The following is a 21,748-nucleotide window of genomic DNA, read 5'->3' as shown; positions in this document are numbered from 1 at the left end:
ATTCACCACCATTCAGTGTTAACAAATCACTCAAGTATTCATGTTAAATGGGTAATTGCCATAGAACATCTGTAGTATGTCTCATCCTACCAATACTCCATTACTTCTATAGAAAGAAAATCTGTGTTTCCCCTCTTTATTCTTCCATATTTAGTATTTTAAAAGGAGATAAAGTAAACAAGTCTCTAGTGAAATGTACCTACTAAGGATATTGATGGTGTGGAGGTCAAAAAGTTACCGCCACCTGCCTTAGGTCATGGATGTCACTAAGCGCTTATCTTTTGGAGGGACATTTTGCTTGCTGTTTTCTAATGTTATTTCCCCCCTCTTAGCTTTCAAACTAAGATTACTAAGGAAACTCCCAGTTGTGCAGAAAATACTGTTTTTGTTTTCAGTAGCCCTGTTTCATTTATATGCACTTGGGGATGAGGTGAAGAGAAAAATCCCTAATTGATGTGAGAGATGAAATATTCCTTGAAGTGTTTCTCTTTTCATTTGCAATCAGCATCCTATGTATACAGCAGTTGTACATGGAAAAAAAATCTACAGAGAAAATAAAAATAGCTATTAAGGTTGTTATTTAAAGATACAAAAAAGTTTCTCTCTGTGTGTGTGTTTATGTGTGTGTGTAAACGTATGTGCGTGTATCCTCATCCCATAAATGAAGATGGATGGGATAATTAAAAAGTAATTATGGTGGAAAAATGCTCCAAGGAAAAACATGTCTCTTCTCTCCCCTTTTCCTCCTCCCCCAACAACTTCTTATGGTAGAGAAACATTGTGCATATAACAGCCTGACTTTCTCTGCCTGGAGTGATCTTCATAACATATGGGGGCTCATCACTTGTTATGTTTCACTTCAGGCTCTATACCAGACAACTTGGTCATGCGCTATATTCCTTCCAAAGCCTTTTTCCCAGTAGGCCTGGTAACCTAGTTCGCATTGCTCACTGAATCACTTAACCAGCTGAGGGAGCCCTTTGTCTGTCTCATTAATGAAGACTTAATGAACCCGTCTTTGATTGTGGTGTCAGAGTGGAATAGATTCCTAATCCATACCTGGCCGAATTGCAAAGATGAGCAAGATTGGTTAGATATTACGGTTGTTGCTTTCAAGTAGTTTGACTGTTTGAAGTTGGTTAAACAAAGGTTTTTGGTTCACAGCAGGTTACACTATGGAATCTGAGAATGGAATAGTGTACACTACAGTATATACTTAGTTATCCATTTTAAATGTGTGGTTCTCATATCTGTAATTTCATGGCAATTATAGGGGACAGAATTAAAATGCCTGGGAAATGTAATCAGTAGGTGAAATTTTTGCATGCACTGTAACAGAATCTTGAAAATTCTTGCACCAGTGCCATAGGCATAGACAACCAGTTCTAAATTAGGAATATAGAGATTTAGGGCTGTAGCTCGGTGGTAGAACAACTGCTTTGCACATATGGTAGATGGCCCTAGTTCATTCTCTGACATCCCTAGGTAGGTCAGTGAGAGACTTTCCCCATAAACTCTGCAGAACCATTCCTAGATAGTATGGAGAGTGCTGACCTAGATAGTCCAATGGTTTGACTCAATGTAGATGGAACTGAGAGCTTTGATATGAAACAAGTGGGGATGTTACAGCAGACATTTACAGAAAGGGTCTGCACAGGCTAGCTCAGTGGGCATCAAAGCACCTAGGCTTCAGACCAGAAACCATTTTGTGTGTGTGGCATGAATTTTCTGTGATTTGCTTGCAATAGATTTGTTTTCCTTCTTTACTTTTTCCAGCACCGTTCTTCTTTCCATCTGCGCACACACACAGCTAACAAGTGTAACTTGCCTAGGTGAATTGCTTATTTTACAGTTCAAAACTATACTCCATGTGTTCCATGTCTTCATAGGTTTCTATGGTCCTAGTGAAGAATTGCAAGAGAAAATGATATTTGATATGTATTTTAAGTATGTTTCAAATTGACATTATTTAATTGTTTTATATAGTGGTGATGAAAGAACTAGCTCATGTAGTATAGCTGTGACAAAAAGGGCACAACTACAAGTTAGTCAGGCTCAAACATAATACTGATATTTGTTTTAGGGCTATTCAAGAAGCCTGCTCAAATCTTAAGCTCAACCAATCCCCCTTCACTGTAGGAGAAGATCAGAAGCATATGTTAAGTCACAGAAGGATGCTTGATGCAACATGTAATGAAGACAAATAATGGTTAAACTGTAGTTTATTGAATTATGGTTCTGATATAGGCGTGTCTCGTAAACAGTAGTTTAAGCTAATTACAATTCAAGGTTCAGACATAACACACTACACTTTTAAATTCTAAAGCAGATGCTTCCATTCTCATCCCCTGGCACATGCCTAGTGCCCAGTGATAGTCTTATCTTCCATTAATTTGTCTAAACCTCTTTTAAAAGTCATCTATTTCCCATCAATTTTCCATCACTACATCTTGAAGTGGTAGGTGTCATAGTTTAAGTGAATCCTGAATCTTCCATTTCACTGGATAACCCCAGGTTTCTAGTATCATGGAAGAGGGAGAAAAAAATCCTCTGTACTTACCTTTTCCATGTAAATATATACACATGTTCTTCCTTACTCATGATTTTTATTAAAATTCCCCAAAATTTCAACTTTTCCTCATAGGGGAGTTGCTCCAGCCTCTTGATTGTTTCTGTTGCTCTTTTCTGCATATTTTCCAGCTCCACCATTATCATTTTGTTCATTGATGCTCCCTTCTAGCACATTCAGCTATGACCACCTTCACAAGGGTCAGTGGGTGAATGGCCTTCACCATTTCATCCCACAGTAGAAACAAAGCAGTACCTTTAGGTATGCCTTTAGATCATGATATTACAGAAAAAATACAAAGGACTCCCTAATTATATACTTACCTAATAGCCTGTAATCAGAGACTGTTGAGTAATTAGCTCTTAAAACACATGTTATTTACAGAATAGTTCAGGACCTGTTTAAGTGCCATCACAGACTCTTCTATAATTATGCAATTTGGGCATTTTAGAGAGAGTACTTTTTTCCGCCTTCTGTACGCCACAAGGAATGTGGCTCTGCAGCTGATAACATGCTGCTTTTTTGGAAGACTTTAATAGAAGCTAGACAGAAATGGCATAAGCAATGTTGGCATGAGCTCAGAAGCTTGTAGGCAGCTGAAAAAAAGGAGGAAGTACTGTTTTAGAGTCAGGAGGGTAGGGAGCATTTGGCAATATTTGCTTTGGCATGGAACAACCACAGCTTGCTATTTGGCTTAATAACCTAATGCCACTTCACTAATACTATCCAGACCATATTAGATGTTTGATGCTGCTCTTTCTTCTTGGACCTGCAAGTCTAGAAGGTGTGACTGCTACACCGGAGGTCTTTTGTCTCTGTGCTTTTTAGTTTGGTCCAATTGTCCTTGTGTTTATCCCTCAATATTTATGTGTTGCTCTTGGCATCTTGGCAGCTCTTACATACTGAGAATAGCATAATAGCAATAAAATACAGTGTGAGAAAAATCAAGTCGATTCTGCCAGTAGACTTCAATGCCTCTTGCAATCCCACCACCACCACACCTCTTTGGGAAGGGATACGACACGGCACACGGTCGTATTTCCTCTTGTGCAAATTGACATAGTGTAAAATCATTCCGTCGTCTAATGAGCCATTATCTTTCCTGCAGCAGACCGAGATCTGGTATGTTTTTCAATGTACTGTGCCAATATAATATATACTTGACCCTCAAAGACAAACCATTACAGTGTGCAGAGCAGATAAATGCTGAAAGTGTTTACATGCATCTGATACTCCATATTGAGAGATATTTTCCAAATCTGGGTCAAATGAGCACTGAGATTTTTGCAGCGGGCTAGGCCCAATAAAAATGTTAATTCTGAGTCAGATTGAGTGCTTGTCTTTCCTATTTGGGCTGTCAACTGTGCCTGGAGAAGAAACAGAAAATGGGTAATGAAGAATAAGAAAACTTGATTTAGACTTCTAGGATGAGTACACTGCATTCTGTTATTGTACTGCTGTATTTAATAAGATACATTTTTAAAATACAGACAGGTCCCGTATGTTAGTTGACTTCACCAAAAGGTAAGACTCAGGATCCCAATATTAAAGCTAGTGATAGTTAAAGATATGGAAAGAAATGCCATGTAATGGATCCTGGAGTCCACCAAACCAAACAAATCTGATATCCTTTTTTGAAATTATAATTTGATTTCTAGGCAGAGAACATGCAGTTAATCTAACACAGTGGTCTTTGATTTTAGTTTGCTGCTTTGTCTACACTGACTTGACAGCAGATCTGCAAGGTTACAGGCAGGGAAGATTCCCAGCCTGCCCTGGAGATAATGGGGGTTGAATTTGGGTTCTTCTCAATACAAAACAGATTTTCTACTACCTATACTGTTGAATACTGTGTAGGGAGATACTGCAAAGGCTTTTATATTAGGACTCAACTGTTGCATTCACCCTCTGCATAGCAAAGGCTTATTTCAAGTTTCGTTATAACTCTTTTCTTTGCTGAGAGACAAACTATTTTTCATTAGGGAAGTTTTTAAATGTTTGAAGTTTTATTCTGTTTAATATTCTGTTGGGAGCCACCCAAAGTGGCTGTGGAAACCCAGCCAGATGGGTGGGGTATAAATAATAAATTGTTGTTGTAAATTGAAAAGTGGTTAGGCTCTTTGGCATGTGGTAGAACATGAAAGAAATCACCAACAATTCTCTACATTGTGGAGCTTGTATCTCATTTAACTACAGTCCATCATTATGGCCACATTACAATTAACATTCCCAACTTTTTGTGGGGGCCATCTTGATAGTTCTATTACCTATTTGCTTTAGTAAGTTTTGGGACAGCTATAGCAATGGACCAATTAAATAACTGTGTGGATAAATCCAGCCTCAGAGATATTATGAACAAAAGAAAGTTGAAATAATTAACTGTTGTAATGGAAAATGAAAACAAATCAATATTGCACATTGTAAGGGCATGAACATAGGGACAACTCTCAACCATGTGTTGGTTTTCTTTCAAATTATTTGTTTCTTAAGGTCAAACTATAAGTAACACGTAACGTGTTGTTATTCTCTAATTTCATGTGTGAGGGATTGCAGGAGGCAGAGAGGTGATGTTTATACTTCCCAGATGTAGCCCCCCACCCGCATTTTTCCTAGGGTGACTACTGTGGTTAGTTTTTGGGGGGAAATCTGATTGTTGCCACTGTGGTCATCTTTAGTAAGTTTCATAACTGTATGTTTGTGGGATTTGGGGGAGGGAACTCCCTGAACTCTGTAATCACCATAACACTCAGGGAGACCTGTAGCTGTAATATTTTAAAAGAAAATGTGAAACGTAGGCTCGATGATCAAGACCAAAACTTACCTGAATGTTCTATGAAATGCAGAGGAAGGGAAGGACTTTTATGAAAATGGGTCCTTACAGTATTGTGATATAAACTGGAAGAAAGAAATTAAGACATCTTCTTTATTAAGGTACCATGGTCCGTTGAACAGATCCTGCCTTTTCTGTACAATAATATTTAAAGTGTGTGAATATATGGCCTGTCAAATTTTACTGCATTTCCAGAACAGAAGGTCAGTGATTTGAGAGAAACACCCAGATATTAATAGTTACTGTGGGGTGGGTAAAATACTTGACAATTTTTCATGGAAGAATGAAACTCTTTTTGAATGAAGGCAGAGCAGTCACTCTTGAAGATGAAGCTCAATATTATTGCTGCTTACTTGCAGTCGGGGGGCTTACCTGTCTCTTCAAATAATAGAGAATGTTATTAACTCTCAGTCGTGCATTTCCCCCTGGATTTACTGAAATTAAAAGGGAGGGAAGTGTGCCTTCCACTTAGGAACTTCAAAATGTTAGCCAGTTCGTCTGACATGGGTGTCAGCAAGAACAACCACATCAGAAGATTTTTCTTAAATTGTTCTGTAAGACATTGGCACTCTGCAGTGAAGGAGAGAGAACTTAATCAAGAAAGCTGGCTATGTGTATGTATGTATGCATGTATATATAATCACCCAGTTTCATTCATTATAAAAAGGGACACACGTCTCTAGTACTTTATATCTTTCTTTTAAAAAAATGATGTTTTATGAATGAAATGTCTGATTGAAGAATTTCAAAGAACTGCCATTCATAGACTGTCAGGTAAGCACCTTCATAGTATCATTTAATTCTGATTGGCAGCTGCTGGATGTTCACCCTCATCTCATTTTTCTTTTAGAAAATTGCTCTCTTTCAGCTTATTATCTCCCCACTATCTCTGTGTCATACCCTTCAAGCAATCTGGCAGTCTCTGACAGGGGGAACTTGGAGAAATGGGCAGCCCCGCCAAGTGCTGCATCTTCATTGTGAGCCTTTCTGCTGCTCTGGCTGCGGATTCTGCCACTGTTGCTGTTGCTCAAGCCTTTGATAGTAAAGCATTCTGTCATCGGAGTTTGCCCACAGTTAACTAATCAATACCCGATTAGATAAAAGGTAGCTCTTCCCAAATTGCATGTGAATGCTGGCTGCTGGCTCCCCCAACCTCTCCAAACATGTCCGTGCAGAGCTGTGCTTCCCTATTACTGCTAAAGCCCATTTAATTTGATAATATATATTGCATATGGATTATCCCACAGAGCAGAGAAATTAGTTTCTAGAGAGCTTTTTCTCTAAGTCACTTGTACTTAGCTTTGCAGATCCACAAAGCTGGATTCTTAGCACTGGGTTTTCACTGAACCAAATACAGAAAAAATGATTTATATCTATTATGGGGGAAAGCAACATAAGAAAGTGCATGCTGACCCATTATATGGCTGTCTCTTGTAAGACTATATAGTGCATGTTTCTCACAGATACATTTAGCTGTTGAAAAGGATGTTGCAAGCCAGTTTTAACAAGGCAGCTCCCTAATGTGATGGACTGGTAGGAACTGTCAGTTTGCTGCCAGAGGACACAATTGGCAGGGCACTGAGACTGTAAAAGGGCCGAGGACCTTAGCTGAAGTGTTCTTCACGTTCAGAGACAATATATATCTGAATAAGTCCTATGGGAAGTCCTGTGACCTTCATGTCCTGCTTACAAGCTTTTATTGACCCCAATCTGATGGTGAGACACAGAATGTTCAGCTAGATCAACATGGTCAATGGTTAGGGTGGTGAAAGGTGTGGTGAAAGCCATTTGAAAGGGGTCCGGTCGAATCCAGCAGGGCTTTTATGGTGCTGGGATGTTGCTATTTTTTAATGTTTAAAAGGCAGCAAGAGGTTTATGGTGGGTAGGTGTTGGCTGCTTCGCCTGAGAAGACTTGGCTTCTTCGTGTTTCCTAGAAACACACTGATTATAACAAATCACCGGTCATTACACATTACAAAATTGGTTCTTATTGTGAATCTTTAAATATTAATGGATAAAGGGGGGCCTGCCACAAACATAATTGTGTGAAAAGCCACTAGCTGTGCTCTCCCCCACCCCCTGAAAAAAGAAACCCTTCCTTCCACCTCATTGCTTTATCACTTCCTGAAGCCCCTTGGAGTTAGGAACTGGGTAATAAATGACAACTTTATATATTGTAATAATGTTTCTTTTTAAATAAGACCCTTTACCTTGTGGTAAGAGCATAGGAAGAGCCTAATGTGAATTCGATACTCAAGTTTGCTCCTCCACTCTAACCTAAGATATACACCTGATTATTTATCTTAGTGTGTATTACTTCAAGTCCATTCCTTACCTTTCTGCAGACCTGACTGCTAATGCAAGGAATTGCAAATGAAAGCTAGCAACAGTGACCGTGTTCAAACTTCAAGCTAGCCAATAACTGATTGAGTGTCTTCACATAAAAATGAAACTGCGAAATCAGTGCATATCCAAACTGGGCCCCCATGGTTATCTAACATTCACATAGCAAGCAGCAATGGTACTTTTTGTTGTTGTTATGCTCTCAAATATGCTTTGAATGCAGTTATAGCATTAGAAAGTATATGTGCTTCTCTGAATTTTTCCAAGAGGCTCTCAGTAAATTAAGGTGCCAATGATTAGGGTTGATTATGGGTGAACTTGGCATTTTAAAGGCTGTATTTCTGCAGTGGATTTCTGAAATTCTCTGTATGGGTGAGAGTCTGTTGCCTTTTGAACCCTTTGGAGGTTTCCACATTAAGAGGGGTTTCACAAAAGAAATGTGAACCCAGGTGAAGTTGGAAATATTGGATGGGGCTTTGAGCAATGGAGAAGTGCTCATCTTTCATTTCTTCCTCGTACCTTCAACTCCTATGTTTCAGAGGAACTATGCTTCTGACAACACTATTTTAACCATAGTTAAACTGTGGAATTTGCTCCCACAAGTGATAGTGATGGCTTTAAAAGAGGATTAGACAAATTCATGGAGGACAAAGACTATCAATGACTACTAGACAGAATGACTATGTTCTCCTACCACCACTGCCAGAGACATGATGATTCTGAATGCAAGTGGGCAGTGTGCTGTTTTGTGTGTCTCTTGTGTATCTGGCTGGGCACTGTGAGAACAAGATGCCTGACAAGTTAGGCCATTGATCTGATCTAGCAGGTTGCTTTGTGCATCCCCCTCCCCCTGCATCCCAGGACTATTGGTCTAGAAGAGGGAGAGAAGAGGCACCTAAATGTGTTTTGAAGGCTGTGCTATTATTTAGTCCATTCTGTTTTCTCAATTTGGTTCATAACAGGCCTATAGCAAGCTGCTTCCCTGAGATTTAAAGTCTGCTGTGGCACAGAATATTCAGAAGCTAGCTTGAAGACACTCCTAAAACTCATTGCCATTCACTCCATTAAGCTCATGATAAAAAGTAAAAGCCTGAAAGCTGCCAAAATGGATATATTTCACTCCATTGTTTTTATCAGAGAGAGGGAAGGGGGAGGGAAGAATGAGAAGAGGAGAAAAGAGATTGTGAGCCAGGAATAAAAATAACATATTAATGTCTTCAGTTCCTTTCCTTCTGACAGTTCTCTGTTGCCTTTAATTTATTCTTGTTGGGAATCAAACATTTGCTAATACATCAGTTCTTTGCAAGAAGGAAGTGATAGAAACAAAAACACCAAGATATTGATATTCTTTCTATGTATGCATATAACCTGGATGGCATTGATTTCTGAATTTGGCTGAGACCCATAGAAAGGGCAGGTGTCCATAGGAAAGTGCAGTGCATGCAAACAGAACTTTGCTCGCTGCTTTCACCACAGCAGCACCTCACTGATCACCAACTGAAAGAAGCCACTGGCGCTCTTCAAGACTCAGTCTAATACCACATTTTCAAAATTGCATTGCTTATGTCCTGCAAGTGGCTCATCATCACACTAAAAATGTGTGAATGTTCTTTTTTTTAACATTCAAGCAGGCCTATGGCAATGTCTTTTTCACACTGCCACACCTGAACAGTGATACTTCATGATATGACCTTACTTGGTGTCATTTTAGGTGCATTTTTGGGAATGAAACATGGTGGCTAAGCGGGTACCATGTTTGCCTCTTCAACAATGTGCCTGGCACAATGTTATGCCATGATTTGGCAATGTTCAAAAAAGGCCTTATGGAAGAGGCTACCCCTTCTGTCTCAGCCCTAAAAAGTATGCTCATCAGAAATATTCTAAGTAAGACAGCTAGCCATGGTTGTATGCTTGTACACCTGTGTGATCTGATTTTGTCATTCCTCTGGTTTATTAATCGAAATTTGGCTAGAGTTTCCAGATTTGATATCAGCTAACTGGCTAATTTATGTTACAGATAGGTAGCCGTGTTGGTCTGCCAAAGTCAAAACAAAAAAAATTCCTTCCAGTAGCACCTTAAAGACCAACTAAGTTAGTTCTTGGTATGAGCTTTCGTGTGCATGCACACTTGAGTGTATCTGAAGAAGTGTGCATGCACACGAAAGCTCATACCAAGAACTTACTTAGTTGGTCTTTAAGGTGCTACTGGAAGGAATTTTTTTTGTTTTGGCTAATTTATGATACTGATGTTGCTTTTCAAAAAAAAAATGTTATTTTTTTTCTCCTGCCTCTCACAAAGATGTGTAGTCATCCCCACCCCACCCCACCCCGCCTTCTCAAAGTTTTGTGAAAAAGTTCACAGCAGAATTTTTGGCCCAGTTCTAGTTTTCAAGCATGGGGAGCGGTATTAGGAAGGGAGAGCAGGGCAGAAACGCTGCATGAAAAGATGTTTGCTGATTTCAAAGAATTGCTGCACAAATTTTTCTGATTCATCTTTCATTTCTTCATAGATTCCTTGCCTTTATTATTACTAACACCCTTTTACTGACCCTCACCACTGCTGTCCATTATCTCCCGGCAGGAGCTTGAGCAAGCAGACTCTAGCAATCTGTCAGCTACTTTGAAGCAATAAGGTTTCAGATAAATCCAGTGCAATGACTGCTCTTTAACTGTCCAAATTGCATTGCATGGAACAAAGCACATGCATTTGCTGGGGACAAACACCTCATGGATAAGGAATGGTGCCTGTCTAATCTCTCTTTGAAGCTTGGCTGGGTGTGCTCTTAATAGTGTGTATGATGAGTGCTGTTCTCTGTTTGGGGATTTGTCTAGTGCCCTTCCCTTAGATCTTCCATTATCCATCTGTATATTGTTATATAGCTGTGGTTGAAAAACTTTCTTCTTACGGGGCACCCTTTTTGCACTGGCTTACCTGCTGAGTGTGTGTGTGTTGCACATAATTCAGGGATATGTTGTCAATTATAATGGGGCAGTGGCTAGGCCTGTTGGGCTTCAGTATTATTTGTGGCAGTGCATCCTAGAAAAGGAATCTGCTACAAGGTGATGATGGCAGCAAAGTAATACCTTTTTCTGGCACCATTGCATTTTCACACCGTCATCTGGTGAAGTTTTTCAGAATGACCAGAGATAGAGAAGAATGTCACTTGGTGACTTGCTGTGACCAGTTTGCAAGACACTTTGTGGATAAAGCCATTTATATTTGTTTTAAGTGGGATGCCACAATTAGTGCAGAATCAATAAGAGCATTGCCTGTGATAGCTTGCCTGCTGTTTGGGATACTTTTAAATGTGTGCATCAGGCAGATGTGGACACGATCTTTGAAAGTGTGAATACAGTATCATGTGTAATCTTCCTTTGCCTTTTCTGTCAACTTGAAACAGCCAGAAAAACTCTGGCCAAGTAAGAACAGTGATGAATGCCTCCTTAGGAAACAGTGCAGCGCCTTAAAATCTAAAGGATGTTATTGTAACACCTTTGGTAAAGAGGTCCTTTTGAACCCTAACACATTGGATAGATTTCATTCAACCTGTTTAAGCATGTAGGAGGCAGTGGAAGACAGGAGTGCCTGGCGTGCTCTAGTCCATGGGGTCACGAAGAGTTGGACACGACTAAACGACAGCAAGATCACTGATATCCAAAGTGCCTTCATGTCATCACCTGGTTAGTTTTGTTGTTGTAATACAGTGGTACTTTGGTTGTTGAATGGCTTAGCTCCCAAATAAATTGGCTCCTGAACGCCGCAAACCCGGAAGTGAGTGTTCCGGTTTGCAAACTCTTTTTGAAGCCAAACATCCAACATGGCTTCCGTGGCTACCAATTTGAGTGCAGGAAGCTCCTGCAGCCAATTGGAATCCACGCCTTGGTTTTCGAACCGTCCCTAGTGTCGGACGGACTCATAGAACAGATTAAGTTCGACAACCAAGGTACCACTGTATATGTTGTAAGCTGCTACAAGTGTTTTATTTCTAAATTAGAAACCAGAGTATAGATTTAACAACAGCCCTATTGTGCATGAACATTACAGGAAAGACTGATAATAATGTGTAAACTGTCTTTCAGGGCCATGTGTCTACTGCTTTTTTTTATCTCATTGAGGCAACCTGCGTAAGCTTCCAAGCAGGACAGCTCTGTTGACCATGCTTCTCATACTGAACATTGGGTGTAGACCTCTGCAGCAAGGAAGCCTAGATGCGTAGACCTCCACAAGAACTGGAAACCTGCACAGCTTCCATGTAACCCTATGGAAGGAAGGTCTGTGTGCTTAGGTTCCCCCACCACAGATCTCCTTACTCAATATATTATGTGTGGGGCCAAGGAAGCTGGAGGTAATCTGAAGCAGGGTTGTGAAAGTATAGCCCAGCTGCCCCTCATCATTTGGGACTGCTTTCATGTGATTAAGGCACAAAGGGAGCTAATGTGAAATACATAGCTTATACTAAGTTGCCTATGTTTCCATGTGGAACAGTCCTGTGCACTTCCAGATCAATCTTGGTGCCATGAGATTTAACTTCCCAGTGCATATTTCCCATAAGGATGCACTAGAAATTTGCAATGTTAATTCCAGCAAGATAGGGTCTTGAAGAAGTAAATTTTTTGATTGAATCATGCATGAGGCCTACAAAGACAAGAGTAGTCTTTTTTATTATTATTAACTGCTATTTAATGTGAAATCCAGTGGAAGGATTACACTAGATACACATGCATTTCAAAAACAATAATGCAGGAAAGAATACTGCCTAGGATATTTAAAAAGCTGCTAATATTGCTGATTGGGGGGTGGGAAAGTTATAAAGTATTATTCAGTTATATGTTTTCCAAATTCCCCATCTTCATGAGTTTCTCAACAAAGTTTCATCATCGCAGGAACTTGCTGCTCAGTTGTCAGTCAGTTGCTGCTTTTGCCTTTAGTGTGCATTTTAAGGACAGGCTGATTGCCACGTTTTGCATAAAGAGGGCTGCTTATGGCATTCTTTCCCAACAGAGCATATAGATGAAAACATATTTAGTTGAAATATGTTGTTCACTCATTGTTCGAAGATCACCTGTGAACCCAGTTCAAACCCAGCATCCAGTTTGAACAAGGGGTGGGTTTTGGTGTCTTTGTGTGTGAATTGTGTGAATTAAATATTCATGATGGTTTGCACCCATTCAAAACAGCACATAAACTTTTGGCACATAACGTTTGGTGGGAACGGGATTTACTTTTTAGCATTTCTGACAAATTATGACAGAAATATATTATGGGTTCTCAAATACATAACATCTTTATATAATACATACACCAGGTAAAAGTGTTTCTCTTCAACCAGGCATTCGACTGATTTATTCTATGGCTTTTTAAATGTGTGGAAGAGGAATTATTGATTTATTTTGGTTTTATAATGTATTTTGTATTTTTCTGTTGTGAAACTGCCCTGGGGTTTTCGGATGAAGGACGGTATGATGATGATGATGGTGATGGTGATGGTGATGATAAGATCAATAATATATCCTGAACCTTGGGAGGCTATGATCTAAACAAGAAGTGGTGTGTAGCAAGCTGTTTGTTTAAACTAATTGAACTCTAAAGCTGGGTACTGCACCCATGGGGGAAAGGTCTGTGGTGATTCTGAGTAGAAGAACCTGGTGGGGAAAGGAGCCAGTAACTTCACTCAAGAGAGCAGCCTCCTGAGGTTGTTCAGTCAGTTCTGAAAAGGAAAGAAAGAAGTCAGGAGCACGTTATACACATCAGCTTATAGTCTACTTTGGCCTCATCTGTAACTATAGGCTAGTGCTAGCAATTTGGCCAGTGCTTCTGGTTTGCACATTCAGTAGCCGACAGGTTGTGTAAGAGTCAGAAGTATTCAACTTATCAAAGATATGTGTGGCTCTGCGTTTTGGTTTTGGTTTGCAAATGCACCTCTTTCCAGTCACCTAGTGTTAATATCTCCTTTAGATTTTCCAGGCAATTGAGCTGAGTGTTCTTACATTTTTATATTCCTTTATTTTGTTTTCTCCTCTCTCTATCTCTTTAATGCCATTGATTGCTTTCCTGTCTTGGAGCTGCAAACCAGCTTGTACCCCTATTTATAGATTCCAGGCTCACAGCCAGTTACCTTGGAAACTGTTTGAAGCACATCATCTTGAATATTTGTTCTGTCAGAATCGCCAGACTGCCCTTTGGTCCTCTTTCTCCTATTGCTCTGGGGCTTGCAAACTTGCATTTGGAGTTGGTCTCCTAGTGGACTTCTCACCGCTAATCAGAACAGCATTGTGTCTGCTCACTGTTGGGACAATTGAGAGACAGACCTACTGTGGTATGTTCGGAGCTTTAAAAATAATAAGAATGTTATTGCTCCCATTAACACTTGGCATTAACAGTTGGTTCAACAACATTCTCTGGGTCCACAGCATTTTGACAATATAACAGATAGTAGCTGCTCTTGTTTCTCCACACAAGCACACTTGTGATGAATTGCTTATTGACAGTGTTCTTTAATGGTAAGGATCTTTAAGATGAAAGGAAGGCTTCTGTAGATCTCTAAGGACCGAAAACAGTCTATCCTGTGGAATTTTCATCTTCCCATCTTCTTCTCTGGAAGTGCTTTGCCACTCCAAGCAGGGGTGATATAATCCAAAGGGTTGAAAGAAGCAGCAGATAAGGTCAGGTGCAGACTTAAGTTAGTTGTGTATGTTCCCATTGAAACCAATGGAGCTTAAATAATTAATAACTTTATTTAAGTGGAACCTAAGCAAAGCAAATTTAGTCTGGCGCCAACCCATTGTGATTGGGAAGCCACTAGTACTGTTAATAGTAAGTATTGGTGGTAGTAGTAGTCCCAGTCCAGTTCAGGCTTTTCTGTGCCAACTGTTAAGAAAAATCAGCCTTGGTTACTGTAGAGCCTTCTGACCAAGGAACTGTACCAAAGGCTTCAGAGAAAAGAGAAAGAAACATCACCCTTCACCTGAGCCTTCTCGTTTCACTATAGGGCAGTGTTTCCCAACCGGTGTTCCGCGGCACACCAGTGTGCCGTGAGACCTTGCCTGGTGTGCCGTGGGAGGGAGGCGGGAGAGGCGGGGCGGCGGCGGCATCTCCTGCTGGATGCAAATCCAAACATGGCGGGCGCCTCCCTCGCTCCTTTGTAGGCGGACCATCGAGAGAGAAAGAAAAGGAGGCGAAAGAGCGAGAGAAGGCGCCTGCGCGGAAAGAGGAGCGAGCAGTGCGCCTGCGCGCCACGGCGCCCGAGATCGCTTCTCCCCACCGCCCCTTGCTTCAAAAGAGGTCCGGGGACAGCGGGAAGCGCTTCGCGCTGCCCCCGGACCTCTTTTGAAGCAAGGGTTTGCGGGGAGAAGCGATCTCCCCGCAGCCCCTTGCTTCAAAAGAGGTCCGGGGGCAGCGGGAAGCGCAGCGCTTCTTCCCCGCTGCCCCCGGACCTCTTTTGAAGCAAGGGGCTGCGGGGAGATCGCTTCTCCCGGTGCTTCGAAGCGGGGCGGGGGGCGGGAACACCTGCCCCAGCCGCCCCGCTTTGGAACGCTGCTCCGAAGCGGGGCGGGGGGCGGGAACCTCGCACCCCGCCGCCGGGCATCGGAACGATGCCCCGATGCCGGGCGGTGGGGCGGGAACCTCTCCCCCCGCCACCGGGCATCGGAACGATGCCCCGATGCCGGGCGGTGGGGCGGGAACCTCTCCCCCCGCCGCCCGGCATCGGAACGATGCCCCGATGCCGGGCGGTGGGGCAGGAACCTCGCACCCCGCCGCCGGGCATCGGAACGAGGTCCTGGACCTCTTCTGAAGGCAGGCGGGGGCAAAAGTCTTTGCTCCCCCCGCCTGCCTTCCCGGGACAGCGGAGACTTCTCCGCTGCCCCGGGCGATCTTAAAATGCTGGCGGGTGGGAGCGAAGCGTTCGCTGCCGACCCCCAGCATTTTAAAATCTCCTCGGGGCAGCGGAGACTTCGCTCCCGCCCGCCAGCATTTTAAAATCGCCCTGGGACAGCAGGGGCTTTTAAAATGCTGGCGGTCGGCAGCAAAGCCCTCCTGTCCCCGGAGCTTGCGGGGCGGGAGGTGGGAAGAAGGGCTTTTCTTCCCACCGCCAGCCTTCAGAACAGCCTTCTGAAGGCTGGCAGTGGGAAGAAAAGCCCTTGTCCCCCCCCCCAGCCTTCAGAAGAGGTCGGGGGACAGACTGTCCCCGGACCTGGTCTGAAGGCGGTTTCCCTAGGAACGCATTAATTGATTTTCAATGCATTCCTATGGGAAACCGTGCATCGCAAGACGAAAAACTCGCAAGACGAAGAGACTTGCGGAACGAATTAATTTCGTCTTGCGAGGCACCACTGTACTTTTTATATAGTCAATATAGGCACAGAGTTAAATTTTTTAACATTTTCTAATGGTGGTGTGCCTCGAGATTTTTTTCATGAAACAAGTGTGCCTTTGCCCAAAAAAGGTTGGGAAACACTGCTATAGGGATCATAGTTGTTTTCCCCTTCTTCAGTAAAGCACTAGAATAGAATAGAATAGAATAGATTCTTTATTGTCATTACACAAGTGCAACATTGCACAAGTGCAACGAAATTGGATGCCATCCCTTAAAAACAACAAAAGCAAAACAACAACAACAACAACCAAACAAACCACATTCCAGCCACACCCACACCAACACCCATCAAACTCCCAGGTCACACTATCGAGTTACAGCATTCAAAAAGGCCACAGCTCTTGGATAGAAACTGTTTTTCAGTCTATTTGTCCTTGACTTGATGTTTCTATATCTCCTGCCAGAAGGCAGTAGTGCAAACAGACTGTGTCCCGGGTGAGATGAATCCTGCAGGATGTTGTTTGCTTTCCTAAGACAACGGGAACCGTACAGTTCTTCCAAAGATGGGAGAGGATGACCAATAATCCTTTGGGCTGTGGTTATGACCTTCTGGAGCACCTTCCTCTCCCTAGCTGTACAACTGGAGAACCAAGCACAAATACAGTATGTAAGAATGCTCTCTATGGAGCCTCGGTAGAAGGACACCAGCAGTCTCTCACTCAGATTGTTCTTCTTCAAAAGTCTGAGGAAATAAATTCTCTGCTGGGCCTTCTTCACCAGAGCAGTGGTATTTGCGCTCCAAGTCATGCCCTGATCGATAGTTACTCCCAAAAACCTGAATTCCGCCACCCTCTCCACCCGTTTCCCGTTGATATACAAGGGCTGAATGTCCGCCTTTTTTCCCCTGTAATCCACCACCAATTCCTTGGTCTTAGCCGTATTAAGAGCCAGATTGTTCTCTCCACACCAAACACAGAGCTGCTCCACCTCGTCCCGATAGGCGGACTCATCCCCTCCTGAAATGAGCCCTACCACCGTAGTGTCATCAGCAAACTTGATGATTTTGTTGCTGGAATAGATGGCTGTACAGTCATACGTATAGAGAGCATAGAGCAGGGGACTCAACACACAACCCTGTGGTGAGCCGGTGTTAAGGCTAAGGGCTGTGGACATATGTGACCCTACTCTAACCCTCTGAGAACGTTCTGACAAAAAATCCAAAACCCAGAGACAGGTGGAGTTGGAGAGTCCAATCGCCTCTAGCTTTGACACCAGTCTATGGGGGAGGATAGTGTTAAAAGCAGAGCTAAAATCCACAAACAGCAGCCTCACATAACTCCCCGGCTGCTCCAGATGGGACAGAGCAGCATGGAGAGTGGTGGTGATAGCGTCTTCTGTGGATCTATTTGCCCTGTATGCAAACTGGTAGTTGTCAAAAGTTGATGGAAGACAGGAAATAATGTGACGGCGCACCAGTTTCTCAAAACACTTCATGATGATTGGAGTCAGTGCAACTGGTCTGTAGTCATTCAAACTACTGATTGTGGATTTTTTAGGCAGAGGGACAATAGTTGACGACTTCAGGCAGGGTGGGACAATAGACTGGTGTAAGGACTTATTGAAGATCTTAGTAAAGACCCTCGCCAGCTGATCCGCACAGCCCTTCAACACCTTTCCAGTGATGCCATCAGGTCCAGCCGCCTTCCTCGGATTCGCCATCCTCAATACCTGTCTCACCTCATGCTCCTCTACCGTGAATGAGGGGCCCCTATGGGCTGGTGGCTGTAATACCGGCGTCTCAGGTGGCTCCCTCTCGAAGCGAGCAAAGAAGAGGTTAAGCTCCTCCGCCAGCAAAGGGTCACCGTCGACAGCACCAAGGTTAGGTTTGTAGTTGGTAATATGCTGAATCCCCTGCCACATCTGTCTTGTGTTGTTGCTCCTTAAATTATCCTCAATCCTCAGCCTATAATCCAATTTTGCCCGTCGAATACCCCTCTTCAAGTTTGCTCTTGCCACACTGTAAAGCCGCACCTCGCCTGACCTGAAAGCCCTGTTCCTTTCCCGCAACAGGCACTGGACCTCTCTATTCATCCAGGGTTTCTGATTTGGGTAAAACCGGATGGATTTATTTACTGTGACAGTGTCTGTGCAGTGATTGATATAGCACAGAACTGCCGCCGTGTGTTCCTCCAGGTCTGTACGATCGAAAATATCCCAATTGGTTCTCTCAAAACAGTCCTGCAGCTGGTGAATAGCACCTTCAGGCCAGATTTTAACAGATTTTAATATTGTGGGAGCCCGTTTCCTGAGTGGGATATATGCTGGTACCAGGAACAGAGACATATGGTCGGACTGGCCCAAGTGTGGCAGCTGTAAAGCCCTATAGCCATGATTTACATTCGAATAAACTTTATCCAGTGTCTTGTCCCCTCTTGTGGGACATTTCACATGCTGATAGAGCGTTGGGAGCACTGTTTTAAGTTCAACATGGTTGAAGTCTCCCGCAATGATGTGCACAGCTTCAGGATACTTGTCTTGCTGGCTGCTGATAAGGTTCTGCAGGCATCCCAAAGCCAGGTTGGCATTGGCATCTGGTGGCACGTACACACCAGTTAACATAACAGCTGTGAACTCCCTAGGGAGATAGGCTGGTCTACATTTAACAGCCACATATTCCAAATCCGGTGAACAGTGACTGCCCACAGTCTTCGAATTATTGGACCAGCATTTGTTCACATATACACACAGCCCCCCTCCTTTGGTTTTTCCGAAGTCCATGCCTCGGTCATGACGATGTACCGCACAGCCTTCCAACTGAATAGCTGTGTCTGGTATGGACGGTTGAAGCCATGTCTCAATGACAAATAAAACGCAGCAATCTTTTACAAGGCTGTCCTTTGCTGCCTGCAGCCTCAATTCATCCATCTTGTTGGCAAGAGATCTCACATTAGCAAGAAATATGCTAGGGAGCGGTGGTTTAGATGGACTCCTCTGCAATCTTACCAGGACGCCAGCCCGACAACCCCGCCTTTGCCTCCTGTCTCTACGCCGCCTTCGCCTCCTCCCTGGAGGCATAGTAATCCATGGAGAGCCCGGTGGCCTGGCTACTCCCACAGGAACGTTATCTGGGCGAAAATAATCAGCTCTTACAGCTTGTTCACACTGTAACCCGACCTTCAGAAGTTCCTGCCTGCTGTAAATCTTTCTTGCCCGGCCAGACATACTCAGACCAAGTAAAAATAATAAAAACAAAACAAAACGCTAAGGGAGAGCACTAAGCCGCAGCGTCTATGCGCGCCACCATCTTGTATATCTTGTATCCGGTTACTGGCTATTGGATTCCCATTAAACCACTCCTTTCCTTATCTGCTTGTTCAAGGCTGAATTGCCACTTAAGCAAGAGAGACACAACCCCTCAATTAAGCTATAAACGAGGTCCTTGCAGAAAAGGACCTAGAGACCTTTCAGTCTTATCACTTATGCTTTCACTCTCCTGTGCCTGCCTAGTTTTCTTGGTCGCTTTCTTGCAGTCGGTTCATGCTTCTTACCCGCCCATGAGTTCTGTTGCTTCAAAGCTAATTTTCGGTCCTCTTCACAATCAGGAAGGTGCAAATCCCGTGTAGACAAATGGCATCCCAAAGCCAGTGCCCTACAGCAGTTGAACTGCCAGTTGGACTTTAACTGCCAGTTGGACTTTACCTGGCTACTCCCACAGGAACGTTATCTGGGCGAAAATAATCAGCTCTTACAGCTTGTTCACACTGTAACCCGACCTTCAGAAGTTCCTGCCTGCTGTAAATCTTTCTTGCCCGGCCAGACATACTCAGACCAAGTAAAAATAATAAAAACAAAACAAAACGCTAAGGGAGAGCACTAAGCCGCAGCGTCTATGCGCGCCGCCATCTTGAAACACTGCTATAGGGATCATAGTTGTTTTCCCCTTCTTCAGTAAAGCACTAGAAGCAGCTATCATGCCATTTTCCCCTCATTTCAACCTTGCTTCCATGTTAGGAAGAATTTTCTGATGGTAAGAGCTGTTTGACAGTTGAAAGGACAACCTCTGAAGGTGGTGGACTCTCATTCACTGGAGGTTTTTAAGCAGAGGTTGGATGGCCACCTGTCAGGGATTATTTAGCTGCGATTCCTGCATTGCAGGGGGTTGGACCTCATGACCCTTGGGGTACTTTCCAGTTCTACAATTCTGTGATTCTGTAGATGCTAAACTTCATGTGATGTTAAATCCATCTTTGTCTCTAGCCCGTGGTGTTAAAAAATGCAACAAGCATAACTTAGGTGGGAATGTGCTTTTTAATTACTGGGATCAGAAGAGGTGTGGAAAGGGGATTTAACCCTCTTGTCTCCTGAGGGAAGTTCCTGTTTTGAAACAGGTATTTGATTCAGCGGATTTCAAGTGAAAGAAATGAGAATATGTTTCAGCCAGATAGTTTCACTGCTACCTGTCTCTGTTTTCCCTTGTTTTCCCAGTCACTGGTTTTTCAGGCTTCTAAAGTGTGTGGGTGGTCTCCATGTGTAGAGGAGGTTCCTTGCTTTACACAGTCATGAAGGGCAATGGGAAAGGCAATTGTTGTGGGGGAGGAGTGGACTGAGTACAGTCATTCCAACTATTCCCCTTTGCATGTTTATTCTACACAGTTCCAAAATGCATGTAGAAGGCTCATAATTATGACAAATCCTTAAGCAAGAAATATGCATAACCCCATGCGGAACAAGCAATAATTTAAACACGGTGGGTTGTCATCAACAGATTGTTCCATCAGCATAAGGATTGCTCCTTGCACAATGAAACATCCCCACCCCCTGCCCTCTAAATATGTTCTGATGGTTTCCCCAGGTCTCCAGAGCAGATTTAAGGATGGAACAGGGTGCATGGTGGCCAGGGGGGATACAGCCAGTGATTTTAAAATAACCTTTAAAGACTGTCATTTTCCAGACCATTTCTTTTTTTTAAGCCAAGCAAGCCAGCTAATTAGAGCAGAACTGTTCTTGATGGACAGCGGTTGGCAGCCATAACCACACCGCCACTACCAATACCAGAATGTAGTGTTGTCCCAAGGATGGGGCTGGTGGCAAAAGTTGGACAGAACAACAAATGATACCTTTCGGTGCTATAGGCTGGTTTCTTCAGGCACCCCTCTCTATCCTCCATCTAGGCAGGCAAGTGGCATTTTCAGAATTCAAGACCACATTCCAGCCTCACAAAAACATTCAAGGAGTAAAGGGTGGAGCAAGGCTTGGGAAGAGGGTCTTGTGACCTCAAGGCAGTTCTGTGGGCCAGATAGAGAGGCCTGGAGAGGTGCTTCTGGCCAGAGGTTCACCACCCCCACCTTAACATCAACCACTTTTAAGCACACTCCTCCACTCCCAGATTTTTGACCTGGAAGTTCTTTTTTGACCTTTCAAGTCAGGTCTAAATCAATTTGTGCATGCACATTTCAAACACAGCCTCTCCTTCCAAGAAAGACAGAAATCGACCCTTTTCCAAATCACTGTATGTGAAGGGGGAACACTCTTTTAAACCTGCTTCCACCCTTAATTATTGATGCAGAACACATGCAGTTTGTACTCTGGGATCTTCATGAGATTGTGAAATAGATTCTGCTATTTGCTGCCACGAGTACAGGAAGTGCGGGGTATAAATAACTAAAAGAATACCTCATCAGAAGTAACTGA

At 43.1% G+C, this 21,748-nt stretch overlaps 1 protein-coding gene across 2 annotated transcripts in view; it reads left to right on the top strand.

Moving 5' to 3' along the window:
• GRIK2 (glutamate ionotropic receptor kainate type subunit 2) overlaps positions 1 to 21,748 on the top strand; it is a 433,821-nt gene that overhangs the window by 351,518 nt on the left and 60,555 nt on the right. The window lies entirely within an intron of this gene.

This window comes from Podarcis muralis, chromosome 3, assembly GCF_964188315.1.
Source record: "Podarcis muralis chromosome 3, rPodMur119.hap1.1, whole genome shotgun sequence".
In the NCBI taxonomy this organism is placed as follows: domain Eukaryota; kingdom Metazoa; phylum Chordata; class Lepidosauria; order Squamata; family Lacertidae; genus Podarcis; species Podarcis muralis.
This window is presented reverse-complemented; position numbering and strand designations above follow the sequence as displayed.